This window comes from Phyllobates terribilis, unplaced genomic scaffold, assembly GCF_046119375.1.
Source record: "Phyllobates terribilis strain yellow unplaced genomic scaffold, ASM4611937v1 Scaffold_2__4_contigs__length_985480577, whole genome shotgun sequence".
Classification (NCBI taxonomy): Eukaryota; Metazoa; Chordata; class Amphibia; order Anura; family Dendrobatidae; genus Phyllobates; species Phyllobates terribilis.
This window is the reverse complement of record NW_027362762.1, coordinates 579,775,173-579,789,903: the sequence shown is the minus strand read 5'-3', so window position 1 is coordinate 579,789,903 and position 14,731 is coordinate 579,775,173.

Genomic DNA, 14,731 nt, shown 5'->3' with positions numbered 1-14,731 from the left:
TCTGTATTATCCTGCTTTTGGCATTTTTTCCATAAAAAAAACAGTAATAGTGTCTCCTTGACTGTTCAGACCCCAATATATCTGTTTAGAAGAGTCTGGTTTAGGCCAGAGAAATAGAACTATGGTTTTGCAGTTCCACAGGTCAAGTTTCTGTGTGTTCCTGCTTTTGGCATTTTTTGCCGTAAAAAAAACAGTAATAGTGTCTCCCTGACTGTTCAGACCCCAATATATCTATTTAAAAGAGTCTGGTGTAGGCCAGAGAAATAGAACTGTGGTTTTGCAGTTCCATGGGTCAAATCTCTGTATTATCTTGCTTTTGGCATTTTTTGCCGCAAAAAAACAGTAATAGTGTCTCCCAAACTGTTCAGACACCAATATATCTGTTTAAAAGAGTCTGGTGTAGCTCAGAGAAATACAACTGTGGTTTTGCAGTTCCACAGGTCAAATTTCTGTATTATCCTGCTTTTGCCATTTTTTCCGTAAAAAGAACCTGTAATAGTGTCTCACTGACTGTTCAAACACAAATAAATCTGTTTAAAAGAGTCTGGTGTAGGCCAGAGAAATATAACTGTGGTTTTGCAGTTCCATGGGTCAAATCTCTGTATTATCCTGCTTTTGGCATTTTTTCTGTAAAAAAAAACAGTAATAGTGTCTCACTAAGTGTTCAGACACCAATATATCTGTTTAAAAGATTCCGGTGTAGGCCAGAGAAAGAGAACTGTGGTTTTGCTGTTCCACAGATCAAATCTCTGTATTATCCTGCTTTTGGCATTTTTTGCCCTAAAAAAAACCAGTAATAGTGTCTCCATGACTGTTCAGACACCAATATATCTGTTTAAAAGAGTCTTGTGTAAGCCAGAGAAATAGAACTGTGGTTTTGCAGTTCCACGGGTCAAATCTCTGCATTATCCTGCTTTTGGCATTTTTTGACATAAAAAAACAGTAATAGTGTCTCCCTGACTGTTCAGGCACCAATATATCTGTTTAAAAGATTATCGTGTAGGCCAGAGAAATAGAACTGTAGTGTTGCAGTTCCACAGGTCAAATCTCTGTATTATTCTGTTTTTGGCATTTTTTCCTTAAAAAAAACAGTAATAGTGTCTCCCTGACTGTTCAGACACCAATATATCTGCTTAACAGAGTCTCGTGTAAGCCAGAGAAATAGAACTGTGGTTTTGCAGTTCCGCGGGTCAAATGTGAGTATTATCATGCTTTGGGCATTTTTTGCCGTAAAAAAACAATAATAGTGTCTCCCTGACTGCTCAGACACCAATATATCGGTTTAACAGATTCTGGTGTAAGCCAGAGAAATAGAACTGTGGTTTTGCAGTACCACAGGTCAAATCTCTGTATTATCCTGCTTTTGGCATTTTTTGCTGTAAAAAAAACAGTAATAGTGTCTCCTTGACTGTTCAGACACCAATATATCTGTTTAAAAGAGTTTGGTGTAGGCCAGAGAAACAGAACTGTGGTTTTGCAGTTCCATGGGTCAAATCCCTGTATTATCCTGCTTTTGGCATTTTTTGCCATAAACAAACCTGTAATAGTGTATCCCTGACTGTTCAGACACCAATATATCTGTTTAAAAGAGTCTGGTGTAGGCCAGAGAAATAGAACTGTGGTTTTGCAGTTCCACAGGTCAAATCTCTGTACTATTCTGCTTTTGGCATTTTTTCCTTAAAAAAAAAACAGTAATAGTGTCTCCCTGACTGTTCAGACACCAATATATCTGTTTAACAGAGTCTGGTGTAGGCCAGAGAAATAGAACTGTGGTTTTTCAGTTCCACGGGTCAAATCTCTGTATTATCCTGCTTTGGGCATATTTTACCGTAAAAAAAACAGTAATAGTGTCTCCCTCACTATTCAGACACCAATATATCTGTTTAACAGAGTCTGGTGTAAGGCAGAGAAATAGAACTGTGGTTTTGCAGTTCCACGGGTCAAATCTCTGTATTATCCTGCTTTTGGCATTTTTTGCCGTAAAAAAAACAGTAATAGTATCTCCTTGACTGTTCAGACACCAATATATCTGTTTAAAAGAGTCTGGTGTAGGCCAGAGAAATAGAACTGTGGTTTTGCAGTTCCACCTGTCAAATCTGTGTATTATCCTGCTTTTTGCATTTTTTGCCATAAACAAACCTGTAATAGTGTCTCCCTGACTGCTCAGACATCAATATATCTGTTTAAAAGAGCCTGGTGTAGGCCAGAGAAATAGAACTGTGGTTTTGCAGTTCCAAGGGTCAAATCTCTGTATTATCCTGCTGTTGGCTTTTTTTGCTGTAAAATAAACCCTGTAATAGTGTCTCCCTGACTATTCAAACTACAATATATCTGTTTAAAAGAGTCTGGTGTAGGCCAGAGAAATAGAACTGTGGTTTTGCAGTTCCACGGGTCAAATCTCTGTATTATCCTGCTTTTGGCATTTTTTGCTATAAAATAAACCCTGTAATAGTGTCTCTCTGACTGTTCAAACACCAATATATCTGTTTAAAAGATTCTGGTGTAGGCCAGAGAAATAGAACTGTGGTTTTGCAGTTCCACAGCTCAAATCTCTGTATTATCCTGCTTTTGGCATTTTTTTCGTAAACAAAAACAGTAATACTTTCTCCCTGACTGTTCAGACACGAATATATCTGTTTAAAAGAGTGTGGTGTAGGCCAGAGAAATAGAACAGTGGCTTTGCAGTTCCACAGGTCAAATTTCTGTATTATCCTGCTTTTGCCATTTTTTGCCGTAAAAAAAAAAAACTATAATAGTGTCTCCCTGACTGCTCAGACACTAATATATCTGTTTAAAAGTTTCTGGTGTAGGCCAGAAAAATAGAACTGTGGTTTTGTTGTTCCACAGGTCAAATCTCTGTATTATCCTGCTTTTGGCATATTTTGCCGTAAAAAAAAAGCAGTAATAGTGTCTCCCTGACTGATCAGACACCAATATATCTGTTTAAAAGAGTCTGGTGTAGGCCAGAGAAATAGAACTGTGGTTTTGCAGTTCCACAGGTCAAATCTCTGTATTATCCTGCTTTTGGCATTTTTTCCTTAAAAAAAAACAGTAATAGTGTCTCCCTGACTGTTCAGACACCAATATATCTGTTTAACAGAGTCTGGTGTAAGCCAGAGAAATAGAACTGTGGTTTTGCAGTTCCACGGGTCAAATCTCTGTATTATCCTGCTTTTGGCATTTTTTGCCGTAAAAAAAACAGTAATAGTGTCTCCATGACTGTTCAGACACCAATATATCTGTTTAAAAGAGTTTGGTGTAGGCCAGAGAAATAGAACTGTGGTTTTCCAGTTCCATGGGTCAAATCTCTGTATTATCCTGCTTTTGGCATTTTTTGCCATAAAAAAAACAGTAATAGTGTCTCCTTGACTGTTCAGACCCCAATATATCTGTTTAGAAGAGTCTGGTTTAGGCCAGAGAAATAGAACTATGGTTTTGCAGTTCCACAGGTCAAGTTTCTGTGTGTTCCTGCTTTTGGCATTTTTTGCCGTAAAAAAAACAGTAATAGTGTCTCTTTGACTGTTCAGACCCCAATATATCTATTTAAAAGAGTCTGGTGTAGGCCAGAGAAATAGAACTGTGGTTTTGCAGTTCCATGGGTCAAATCTCTGTATTATCTTGCTTTTGGCATTTTTTGCCGCAAAAAAAACAGGAATAGTGTCTCCCTTACTGTTCAGACACCAATATATCTGTTTAAAAGAGTCTGGTGTAGGCAAGAGAAATAGAACTGTGGTTTTGCAGTTCCACAGGTCAAATTTCTATATTATCCTGCTTTTGCCATTTTTTCCGTAAAAAGAACCTGTAATAGTGTCTCACTGACTGTTCAGACGCAAATAAATCTGTTTAAAAGAGTCTGGGGTAGGCCAGAGAAATAGAACTGTGGTTTTGCAGTTCCATGGGTCAAATCTCTGTATTATCCTGCTTTTGGCATTTTTTGCCCTAAAAAAATCAGTAATAGTGTCTCCCTGACTGTTCAGACACCAATATATCTGTTTAACAGAGTCTTGTGTAAGCCAGAGAAATAGAACTGTGGTTTTGCAGTTCCACGGGTCAAATCTCTGCATTATCCTGCTTTTGGCATTTTTTTCCATAAAAAAACAGTAATAGTGTCTCCCTGACTGTTCAGACACCAATATATCTGTTTAACAGAGTCTGGTGTAAGCCAGAGAAATAGAACTGTGGTTTTGAAGTTCCACAGGTCAAATATCAGTATTATCATGTTTGTGCATTTTTTGCCGTAAAAAAAACAGTAATAGTGTCTCCTTGACTGTTCAGACACCAATATATCGGTTTAACAGAGTCTGGTGTAAGCCAGAGAAATAGAACTGTGGTTTTGCAGTTCCACGGGTCAAATCTCTGTAATATCCTGCTTTTGGCATTTTTTGCTTTAAAAAAACAGTAATAGTGTCTCCTTGACTGTTCAGACACCAATATATCTGTTTAAAAGAGTCTGGTGTAAGCCACAGAAATAGCACTGTGGTTTTGCAGTTCCACGGGTCAAATCTCTGTATTATCCTGCTTTTGTCATTTTTTTCCATAAACAAACCTGTAATAGTGTCTCCCTGACTGTTCAGACACCAATATATCTGTTTAAAAGAGTCTGTTGTAGGCAAGAGAAATAGAACTGTGGTTTTGCAGTTCCACAGGTCAAATCTCTGTACTATTCTGCTTTTGGCATTTTTTCCTTAAAAAAAAAACAGTAATAGTGTCTCCCTGACTGTTCAGACACCAATATATCTGTTTAACAGAGTCTGGTGTAAGCCAGAGAAATAGAACTGTGGTTTTGCTGTTCCACAGATCAAATTTCTGTATTACCCTGCTTTTGGCATTTTTTGCCCTAAAAAAAACAGTAATAGTGTCTCCCTGACTGTTCAGACACCAATATATCTGTTTAACAGAGTCTTGTGTAAGCCAGAGAAATAGAACTGTGGTTTTGCAGTTCCACGGGTCGAATCTCTGCATTATCCTGCTTTTGGCTTTTTTTGCCATAAAAAAACAGTAATAGTGTCTCCGTGACTGTTCAGACACCAATATATCTGTTTAACAGAGTCTGGTGTAAGCCAGAGAAATAGAACTGTGGTTTTGAAGTTCCACAGGTCAAATCTCAGTATTATCATGTTTGGGCATTTTTTGCCGTTAAAAAAACAGTAATAGTGTCTCCCTGACTGTTCAGACACCAATGTATCGGTTTTACATAGTCTGGTGTAAGCCAGAGAATTAGAACTGTGGTTTTGCAGTTCCACGGGTCAAACATCTGTATTATCCTGTTTTTGGCATTTTTTGCTGTAAAATAAACCCTGTAATACTGTCTCCCTGGCTGTTCAGACACCAATATATCTGTTTAAAAGAGTCTGGTGTAGGCCAGAGAAATAGAACTGTGGTTTTGCAGTTCCACGGGTCAAATCTCTGTATTATCCTGCTTTTGGCATTTTTTACGTAAACAAAAACAGTAATACTTTCTCCCTGACTGTTCAGACACCAATATATCTGTTTAAAAGTGTCTGGTGTAGGCCAGAGAAATGGAACAGTGGTTTTGCCATTCCACAGGTCAAATTTCTGTATTATCCTGCTTTTCCCATTTTTTCCATAAAAAGAACCTGTAATAATGTCTCACTGACTGTTCAGACACTAATAAATCTGTTTAAAAGAGTCTGGTGTAGGCCAGAGAAATAGAACTGTGGTTTTGCAGTTCCATGGGTCAAATCTCTGTATTATCCTGCTTTTGGCATTTTTTCCATAAAAAAAACAGTAATAGTGTCTCCTTGACTGTTCAGACCCCAATATATCTGTTTAAAAGAGTATGGTGTAGGCCAGAGAAATAGAACTATGGTTTTTTCAGTTCCACAGGTCAAATCCCTGTGTGTTCCTGCTTTTGGCATTTTTTCCCGTAAAAAAAACAGTAATAGTGTCTCTTTGACTGTTCAGACCCCAATATATCTGTTTCAAAGAGTCTGGTGTAGGCCAGAGAAATAGAACTGTGGTTTTGCAGTTCCATGGGTCAAATCTCTGTATTATCTTGCTTTTGGCATTTTTTGCCGCAAAAAAACAGTAATAGTGTCTCCCAGACTGTTCAGACACCAATATATCTGTTTAAAAGAGTCTGGTGTAGCTAAGAGAAATAAAACTGTGGTTTTGCAGTTCCACAGGTCAAATTTCTGTATTATCCTGCTTTTGCCATTTTTTCCGTAAAAAGAACCTGTAAAAGTGTCTCACTGACTGTTCAGACACAAATAAATCTGTTTAAAAGAGTCTGGTGTAGGCCAGAGAAATAGAACTGTGGTTTTGCGTTCCACAGATCAAATCTCTGTATTATCCTGCTTTTGGCATTTTTTGCCCTAAAAAAAACAGTAATAGTGTCTCCATGACTGTTCAGACACCAATATATCTGTTTAAAAGAGTCTTGTGTAAGCCAGAGAAATAGAACTGTGGTTTTGCAGTTCCACGGGTCAAATCTCTGCATTATCCTGCTTTTGGCATTTTTTGACATAAAAAAACAGTAATAGTGTCTCCCTGACTGTTCAGGCACCAATATATCTGTTTAAAAGAGTCTGGTGTAGGCCAGAGAAAAAGAACTGTAGTTTTGCAGTTCCACAGGTCAAATCTCTGTATTATTCTGCTTTTGGCATTTTTTCCTTAAAAAAAAACAGTAATAGTGTCTCCCTGACTGTTCAGACACCAATATATCTGTTTAACAGAGTCTCGTGTAAGACAGAGAAATAGAACTGTGGTTTTGCAGTTCCACGGGTCAAATCTGAGTATTATCATGCTTTGGGCATTTTTTGCCGTAAAAAAACAATAATAGTGTCTCCCTGACTGCTCAGACACCAATATATCGGTTTAACAGATTCTGGTGTAAGCCAGAGAAATAGAACTGTGGTTTTGCAGTACCACGGGTCAAATCTCTGTATTATCCTGCTTTTGGCATTTTTTGCTGTGAAAAAAACAGTAATAGTGTCTCCTTGACTGTTCAGACACCAATATATCTGTTTAAAAGAGTCTGGTGTAGGCCAGAGAAACAGAACTGTGGTTTTGCAGTTCCATGGGTCAAATCCCTGTATTATCCTGCTTTTGGCATTTTTTGCCATGAACAAACCTGTAATAGTGTCTCCCTGACTGTTCAGACACCAATATATCTGTTTAAAAGAGTCTGGTGTAGGCCAGAGAAATAGAACTGTGGTTTTGCAGTTCCACAGGTCAAATCTCTGTACTATTCTGCTTTTGGCATTTTTACCTTAAAAAAAAAAACAGTAATAGTGTCTCCCTGACTGTTCAGACACCAATATATCTGTTTAACAGAGTCTGGTGTAAGCCAGAGAAATAGAACTGTGGTTTTGCAGTTCCACGGGTCAAATCTCTGTATTATCCTGCTTTGGGCATTTTTTGCCGTAAAAAAAACAGTAACAGTGTCTCCCTCACTGTTCAGACACCAATATATCTGTTTAACAGAGTCTGGTGTAAGCCAGAGAAATAGAACTGTGGTTTTGCAGTTCCACGGGTCAAATCTCTGTATTATCCTGCTTTTGGCATTTTTTGCCGTAAAAAAAACAGTAATAGTATCTCCTTGACTGTTCAGACACCAATATATCTGTTTAAAAGAGTCTGGTGTAGGCCAGAGAAATAGAACTGTGGTTTTGCAGTTCCACCTGTCAAATCTGTGTATTATCCTGCTTTTGGCATTTTTTGCCATAAACAAACCTGTAATAGTGTCTCCCTGACTGCTCAGACATCAACCTATCTGTTTAAAAGAGCCTGGTGTAGGCCAGAGAAATAGAACTGTGGTTTTGCAGTTCCAAGGGTCAAATCTCTGTATTATCCTGCTTTTGGCTTTTTTTGCTGTAAAATAAACCCTGTAATAGTGTCTCCCTGACTGTTCAAACTACAATATATCTGTTTAAAAGAGTCTGGTGTAGGCCAGAGAAATAGAACTGTGGTTTTGCAGTTCCACGGGTCAAATCTCTGTTTTATCCTGCTTTTGGCATTTTTTGCTATAAAATAAACCCTGTAATAGTGTCTCCCTGACTGTTCAAACACCAATATATCTGTTTAAAAGATTCTGGTGTATGCCAGAGAAATAGAACTGTGGTTTTGCAGTTCCACAGGTCAAATCTCTGTATTATCCTGCTTTTGGCATTTTTTTCGTAAACAAAAACAGTAATACTTTCTCCCTGACTGTTCAGACACGAATATATCTGTTTAAAAAGAGTGTGGTGTAGGCCAGAGAAATAGAACAGTGGCTTTGCAGTTCCACAGGTCAAATTTCTGTATTATCCTGCTTTTGCCATTTTTTGCCGTAAAAAAAAAAACTATAATAGTGTCTCCCTGACTGCTCAGACACTAATATATCTGTTTAAAAGTTTCTGGTGTAGGCCAGAAAAATAGAACTGTGGTTTTGTTGTTCCACAGGTCAAATCTCTGTATTATCCTGCTTTTGGCATTTTTTGCCGTAAAAAAAAAAGCAGTAATAGTGTCTCCCTGACTGATCAGACACCAATATATCTGTTTAAAAGAATCTGGTGTAGGCCAGAGAAATAGAACTGTGGTTTTGCAGTTCCAAGGGTCAAATCTCTGTATTATCCTGCTTTTGGCTTTTTTTGCTGTAAAATAAACCCTGTAATAGTGTCTCCCTGACTGTTCAAACTACAATATATCTGTTTAAAAGAGTCTGGTGTAGGCCAGAGAAATAGAACTGTGGTTTTGCAGTTCCACGGGTCAAATCTCTGTATTATCCTGCTTTTGGCATTTTTTGCTATAAAATAAACCCTGTAATAGTGTCTCCCTGACTGTTCAAACACCAATATATCTGTTTAAAAGATTCTGGTGTAGGCCAGAGAAATAGAACTGTGGTTTTGCAGTTCCACAGGTCAAATCTCTGTATTATCCTGCTTTTGGCATTTTTTTCGTAAACAAAAACAGTAATAATTTCTCCCTGACTGTTCAGACACGAATATATCTGTTTAAAAGAGTGTGGTGTAGGCCAGAGAAATAGAACAGTGGCTTTGCAGTTCCACAGGTCAAATTTCTGTATTATCCTGCTTTTGCCATTTTTTGCCCTAAAAAAAAAAACTATAATAGTGTCTTCCTGACTGCTCAGACACTAATATATCTGTTTAAAAGTTTCTGGTGTAGGCCAGAGAAATAGAACTGTGGTTTCTTTGTTCCACAGGTCAAATCTCTGTATTATCCTACTTTTGGCATTTTTTGCCGTAAAAAAAAACGCAGTAATAGTGTCTCCCTGACTGTTCAGACACCAATATATCTGTTTAACAGAGTCTGGTGTAAGCCAGAGAAATAGAACTGTGGTTTTGCAGTTCCACGGGTCAAATCTCTGTATTATCCTGCTTTTGGCATTTTTTGCCATAAAAAAAACAGTAATAGTGTCTCCCTGATTGTTCAGACACCAATATATCTGTTTAAAAGAGTTTGGTAGAGGCCAGAGAAATAGAACTGTGGTTTTCCAGTTCCACGGGTCAAATCTCTGTATTATCCTGCTTTTGGCATTTTTTGCCATAAACAAAAGTGTAATAGTGTCTCCATGACAGTTCAGACACCAATATGTCTGTTTAAAAGAGTCTGGTGTAGGCCAGAGAAATAGAACTGTGGTTTTGCAGTTTTACGGGTCAAATCTCTGTACTATTCTGCTTTTGGGATTTTTTGCCTGTAAAAAAATATTGTAATAGTGTCCCCCTGACTGTTCAGACACCAATATATCTGTTTAAAAGAGTCTGGTGTAGGCTAGAGAAATAGAACTGTGGTTTTGCAGTTCCACGGGTCAAATCTTTGTATTATCCTGCTTTTGGCATTTTTTCCGTAAAAAAAAACAGTAATAGTGTTTCCCCGACTGTTCAGACACAAATATATCTGTTTAAAAGAGTCTGGTGTAGTCCAGAGAAATAGAATTGTGGTTTTGCAGTACCATGGGTCAAATCTATGTATTATCCTGCTTTTGGCATTTTCTGCCGTAAAAAAAAACTGTAACAGTGTCTCCCTGACTGTTCAGACACCAATATATCTGTTTAAAAGATCCTGGTATAGGCCAGAGAAATAGAACTGTGGTTTTGCACTTCCACAGGTCAAATCTCTGTATTATCCTGCTTTTGGCATTTTTTCCATAAAGAAAACCTGTAATAGTGTCTCCCTGACTGTTCAGACACCAATATATCTGTTTAAATGAGTCTGGTGTAGGCCATAGAAATAGAAGTGTGGTTTTGCAGTTACACGGGTCAAATCTCTGTATTATCCTGCTTTTTACAATTTCTCCGTAAATAAAAACTGTAATAGTGTCTCCCTGACTATTCAGACATAAATATATCTGTTTAAAAGATCCTGGCGTAGGCCAGAGAAATAGAACTGTGGTTTTGCAGTTCCACGGGTCAAATCTCTGTATTATCCTGCTTTTGGCAATTTTTCCGTAAAAAAAACAGTAATAGTGTCTCCCCGACTGTTCAGACACAAATATATCTGTTTAAAAGAGTCTGGTGTAGTCCAGAGAAATAGAATTGTGGTTTTGCAGTACCATGGGTCAAATCTATGTATTATCCTGCTTTTGGCATTTTCTGCCGTAAAAAAAAACTGTAACAGTGTCTCCCTGACTGTTCAGACACCAATATATCTGTTTAAAAGATCCTGGTATAGGCCAGAGAAATAGAACTGTGGTTTTGCACTTCCACAGGTCAAATCTCTGTATTATCCTGCTTTTGGCATTTTTTCCATAAAGAAAACCTGTAATAGTGTGTCCCTGACTGTTCAGACACCAATATATCTGTTTAAATGAGTCTGGTGTAGGCCATAGAAATAGAAGTGTGGTTTTGCAGTTACACGGGTCAAATCTCTGTATTATCCTGCTTTTGGCAATTTTTCCGTAAAAAAAAACTATAATAGTGTCTCCCTGACTGTTCAGACATAAATATATCTGTTTAAAAGATCCTGGTGCAGGCCAGAGAAATAGAACTGTGGTCTTGCAGTTCCACGGGTCAAATCTCTGTATTATCCTGCTTTTGGCAATTTTTCCGTAAAAAAAAACTGTAATAGTGTCTCCCTGACTGTTCAGACACCAATATATCTGTTTAAAAGAGTCTGGTGTAGGCCAGAGAAATAGAACGATGGTTTTGCTGTTCCACAGGTCAAATCTCTGCATTATCCTGCTTTTGGCATTTTTTCCATAAAAAAAACCTGTAATAGTGTCTCCCCGACTGTTCAGACACAAATATATCTGTTTAAAAGAGTCTGGTGTTGGCCAGAGAAATAGAACTGTGGTTTTGCAGTTCCACCTGTCAAATCTGTGTATTATCCTGCTTTTGGCATTTTTTGCCATAAACAAACCTGTAATAGTGTCTCCCTGACTGCTCAGACATCAACCTATCTGTTTAAAAGAGCCTGGTGTAGGCCAGAGAAATAGAACTGTGGTTTTGCAGTTCCAAGGGTCAAATCTCTGTATTATCCTGCTTTTGGCTTTTTTTGCTGTAAAATAAACCCTGTAATAGTGTCTCCCTGACTGTTCAAACTACAATATATCTGTTTAAAAGAGTCTGGTGTATGCCAGAGAAATAGAACTGTGGTTTTGCAGTTCCACAGGTCAAATCTCTGTATTATCCTGCTTTTGGCATTTTTTTCGTAAACAAAAACAGTAATACTTTCTCCCTGACTGTTCAGACACGAATATATCTGTTTAAAAAGAGTGTGGTGTAGGCCAGAGAAATAGAACAGTGGCTTTGCAGTTCCACAGGTCAAATTTCTTTATTATCCTGCTTTTGCCATTTTTTGCCGTAAAAAAAAAAACTATAATAGTGTCTCCCTGACTGCTCAGACACTAATATATCTGTTTAAAAGTTTCTGGTGTAGGCCAGAAAAATAGAACTGTGGTTTTGTTGTTCCACAGGTCAAATCTCTGTATTATCCTGCTTTTGGCATTTTTTGCCGTAAAAAAAAAAGCAGTAATAGTGTCTCCCTGACTGATCAGACACCAATATATCTGTTTAAAAGAATCTGGTGTAGGCCAGAGAAATAGAACTGTGGTTTTGCAGTTCCAAGGGTCAAATCTCTGTATTATCCTGCTTATGGCTTTTTTTGCTGTAAAATAAACCCTGTAATAGTGTCTCCCTGAATGTTCAAACTACAATATATCTGTTTAAAAGAGTCTGGTGTAGGCCAGAGAAATAGAACTGTGGTTTTGCAGTTCCACGGGTCAAATCTCTGTATTATCCTGCTTTTGGCATTTTTTGCTATAAAATAAACCCTGTAATAGTGTCTCCCTGACTGTTCAAACACCAATATATCTGTTTAAAAGATTCTGGTGTAGGCCAGAGAAATAGAACTGTGGTTTTGCAGTTCCACAGGTCAAATCTCTGTATTATCCTGCTTTTGGCATTTTTTTCGTAAACAAAAACAGTAATACTTTCTCCCTGACTGTTCAGACACGAATATATCTGTTTAAAAGAGTGTGGTGTAGGCCAGAGAAATAGAACAGTGGCTTTGCAGTTCCACAGGTCAAATTTCTGTATTATCCTGCTTTTGCCATTTTTTGCCCTAAAAAAAAAAACTATAATAGTGTCTCCCTGACTGCTCAGACACTAATATATCTGTTTAAAAGTTTCTGGTGTAGGCCAGAAAAATAGAACTGTGGTTTCTTTGTTCCACAGGTCAAATCTCTGTATTATCCTGCTTTTGGCATTTTTTGCCGTAAAAAAAACACAGTAATAGTGTCTCCCTGACTGTTCAGACACCAATATATCTGTTTAACAGAGTCTGGTGTAAGCCAGAGAAATAGAACTGTGGTTTTGCAGTTCCACGGGTGAAATCTCTGTGTTATCCTGCTTTTGGCATTTTTTGCCATAAAAAAAACAGTAATAGTGTCTCCCTGACTGTTCAGACACCAATATATCTGTTTAAAAGAGTTTGGTATAGGCCAGAGAAATAGAACTGTGGTTTTCCAGTTCCACGGGTCAAATCTCTGTATTATCCTGCTTTTGGCATTTTTTGCCATAAACAAAACTGTAATAGTGTCTCCATGACAGTTCAGACACCAATATGTCTGTTTAAAAGAGTCTGGTGTAGGCCAGAGAAATAGAACTGTGGTTTTGCAGTTTTACGGGTCAAATCTCTGTACTATTCTGCTTTTGGGATTTTTTGCCTGTAAAAAAATATTGTAGTAGTGTCCCCCTGACTGTTCAGACACCAATATATCTGTTTAAAAGAGTCTGGTGTAGGCTAGAGAAATAGAACTGTGGTTTTGCAGTTCCACGGGTCAAATCTTTGTATTATCCTGCTTTTGGCATTTTTTCCGTAAAAAAAAAACAGTAATAGTGTTTCCCCGACTGTTCAGACCCAAATATATCTGTTTAAAAGAGTCTGGTGTAGTCCAGAGAAATAGAATTGTGGTTTTGCAGTACCATGGGTCAAATCTATGTATTATCCTGCTTTTGGCATTTTCTGCCGTAAAAAAAAACTGTAACAGTGTCTCCCTGACTGTTCAGACACCAATATATCTGTTTAAAAGATCCTGGTATAGGCCAGAGAAATAGAACTGTGGTTTTGCACTTCCACAGGTCAAATCTCTGTATTATCCTGCTTTTGGCATTTTTTCCATAAAGAAAACCTGTAATAGTGTCTCCCTGACTGTTCAGACACCAATATATCTGTTTAAATGAGTCTGGTGTAGGCCATAGAAATAGAAGTGTGGTTTTGCAGTTACACGGGTCAAATCTCTGTATTATCCTGCTTTTGGCAATTTCTCCGTAAAAAAAAACTGTAATAGTGTCTCCCTGACTGTTCAGACATAAATATATCTGTTTAAAAGATCCTGGCGTAGGCCAGAGAAATAGAACTGTGGTTTTGCAGTTCCACGGGTCAAATCTCTGTATTATCCTGCTTTTGGCAATTTTTCCGTAAAAAAAACAGTAATAGTGTCTCCCCGACTGTTCAGACACAAATATATCTGTTTAAAAGAGTCTGGTGTAGTCCAGAGAAATAGAATTGTGGTTTTGCAGTACCATGGGTCAAATCTATGTATTATCCTACTTTTGGCATTTTCTGCCGTAAAAAAAAACTGTAACAGTGTCTCCCTGACTGTTCAGACACCAATATATCTGTTTAAAAGATCCTGGTATAGGCCAGAGAAATAGAACTGTGGTTTTGCACTTCCACAGGTCAAATCTCTGTATTATCCTGCTTTTGGCATTTTTTCCATAAAGAAAACCTGTAATAGTGTCTCCTTGACTGTTCAGACACCAATATATCTGTTTAAATGAGTCTGGTGTAGGCCATAGAAATAGAAGTGTGGTTTTGCAGTTACACGGGTCAAATCTCTGTATTATCCTGCTTTTGGCAATTTTTCCGTAAAAAAAAACTGTAATAGTGTCTCCCTGACTGTTCAGACATAAATATATCTGTTTAAAAGATCCTGGTGCAGGCCAGAGAAATAGAACTGTGGTTTTGCAGTTCCACGGGTCAAATCTCTGTATTATCCTGCTTTTGGCAATTTTTCCGTAAAAAAAAACTGTAATAGTGTCTCCCTGACTGTTCAGACACCAATATATCTGTTTAAAAGAGTCTGGTGTAGGCCAGAGAAATAGAACGATGGTTTTGCTGTTCCACAGGTCAAATCTCTGCATTATCCTGCTTTTGGCATTTTTTCCATAAAAAAAACCTGTAATAGTGTCTACCCGACTGTTCAGACACAAATATATCTGTTTAAAAGAGTCTGGTGTTGGCCAGAGAAATAGAACTGTGATTTTGC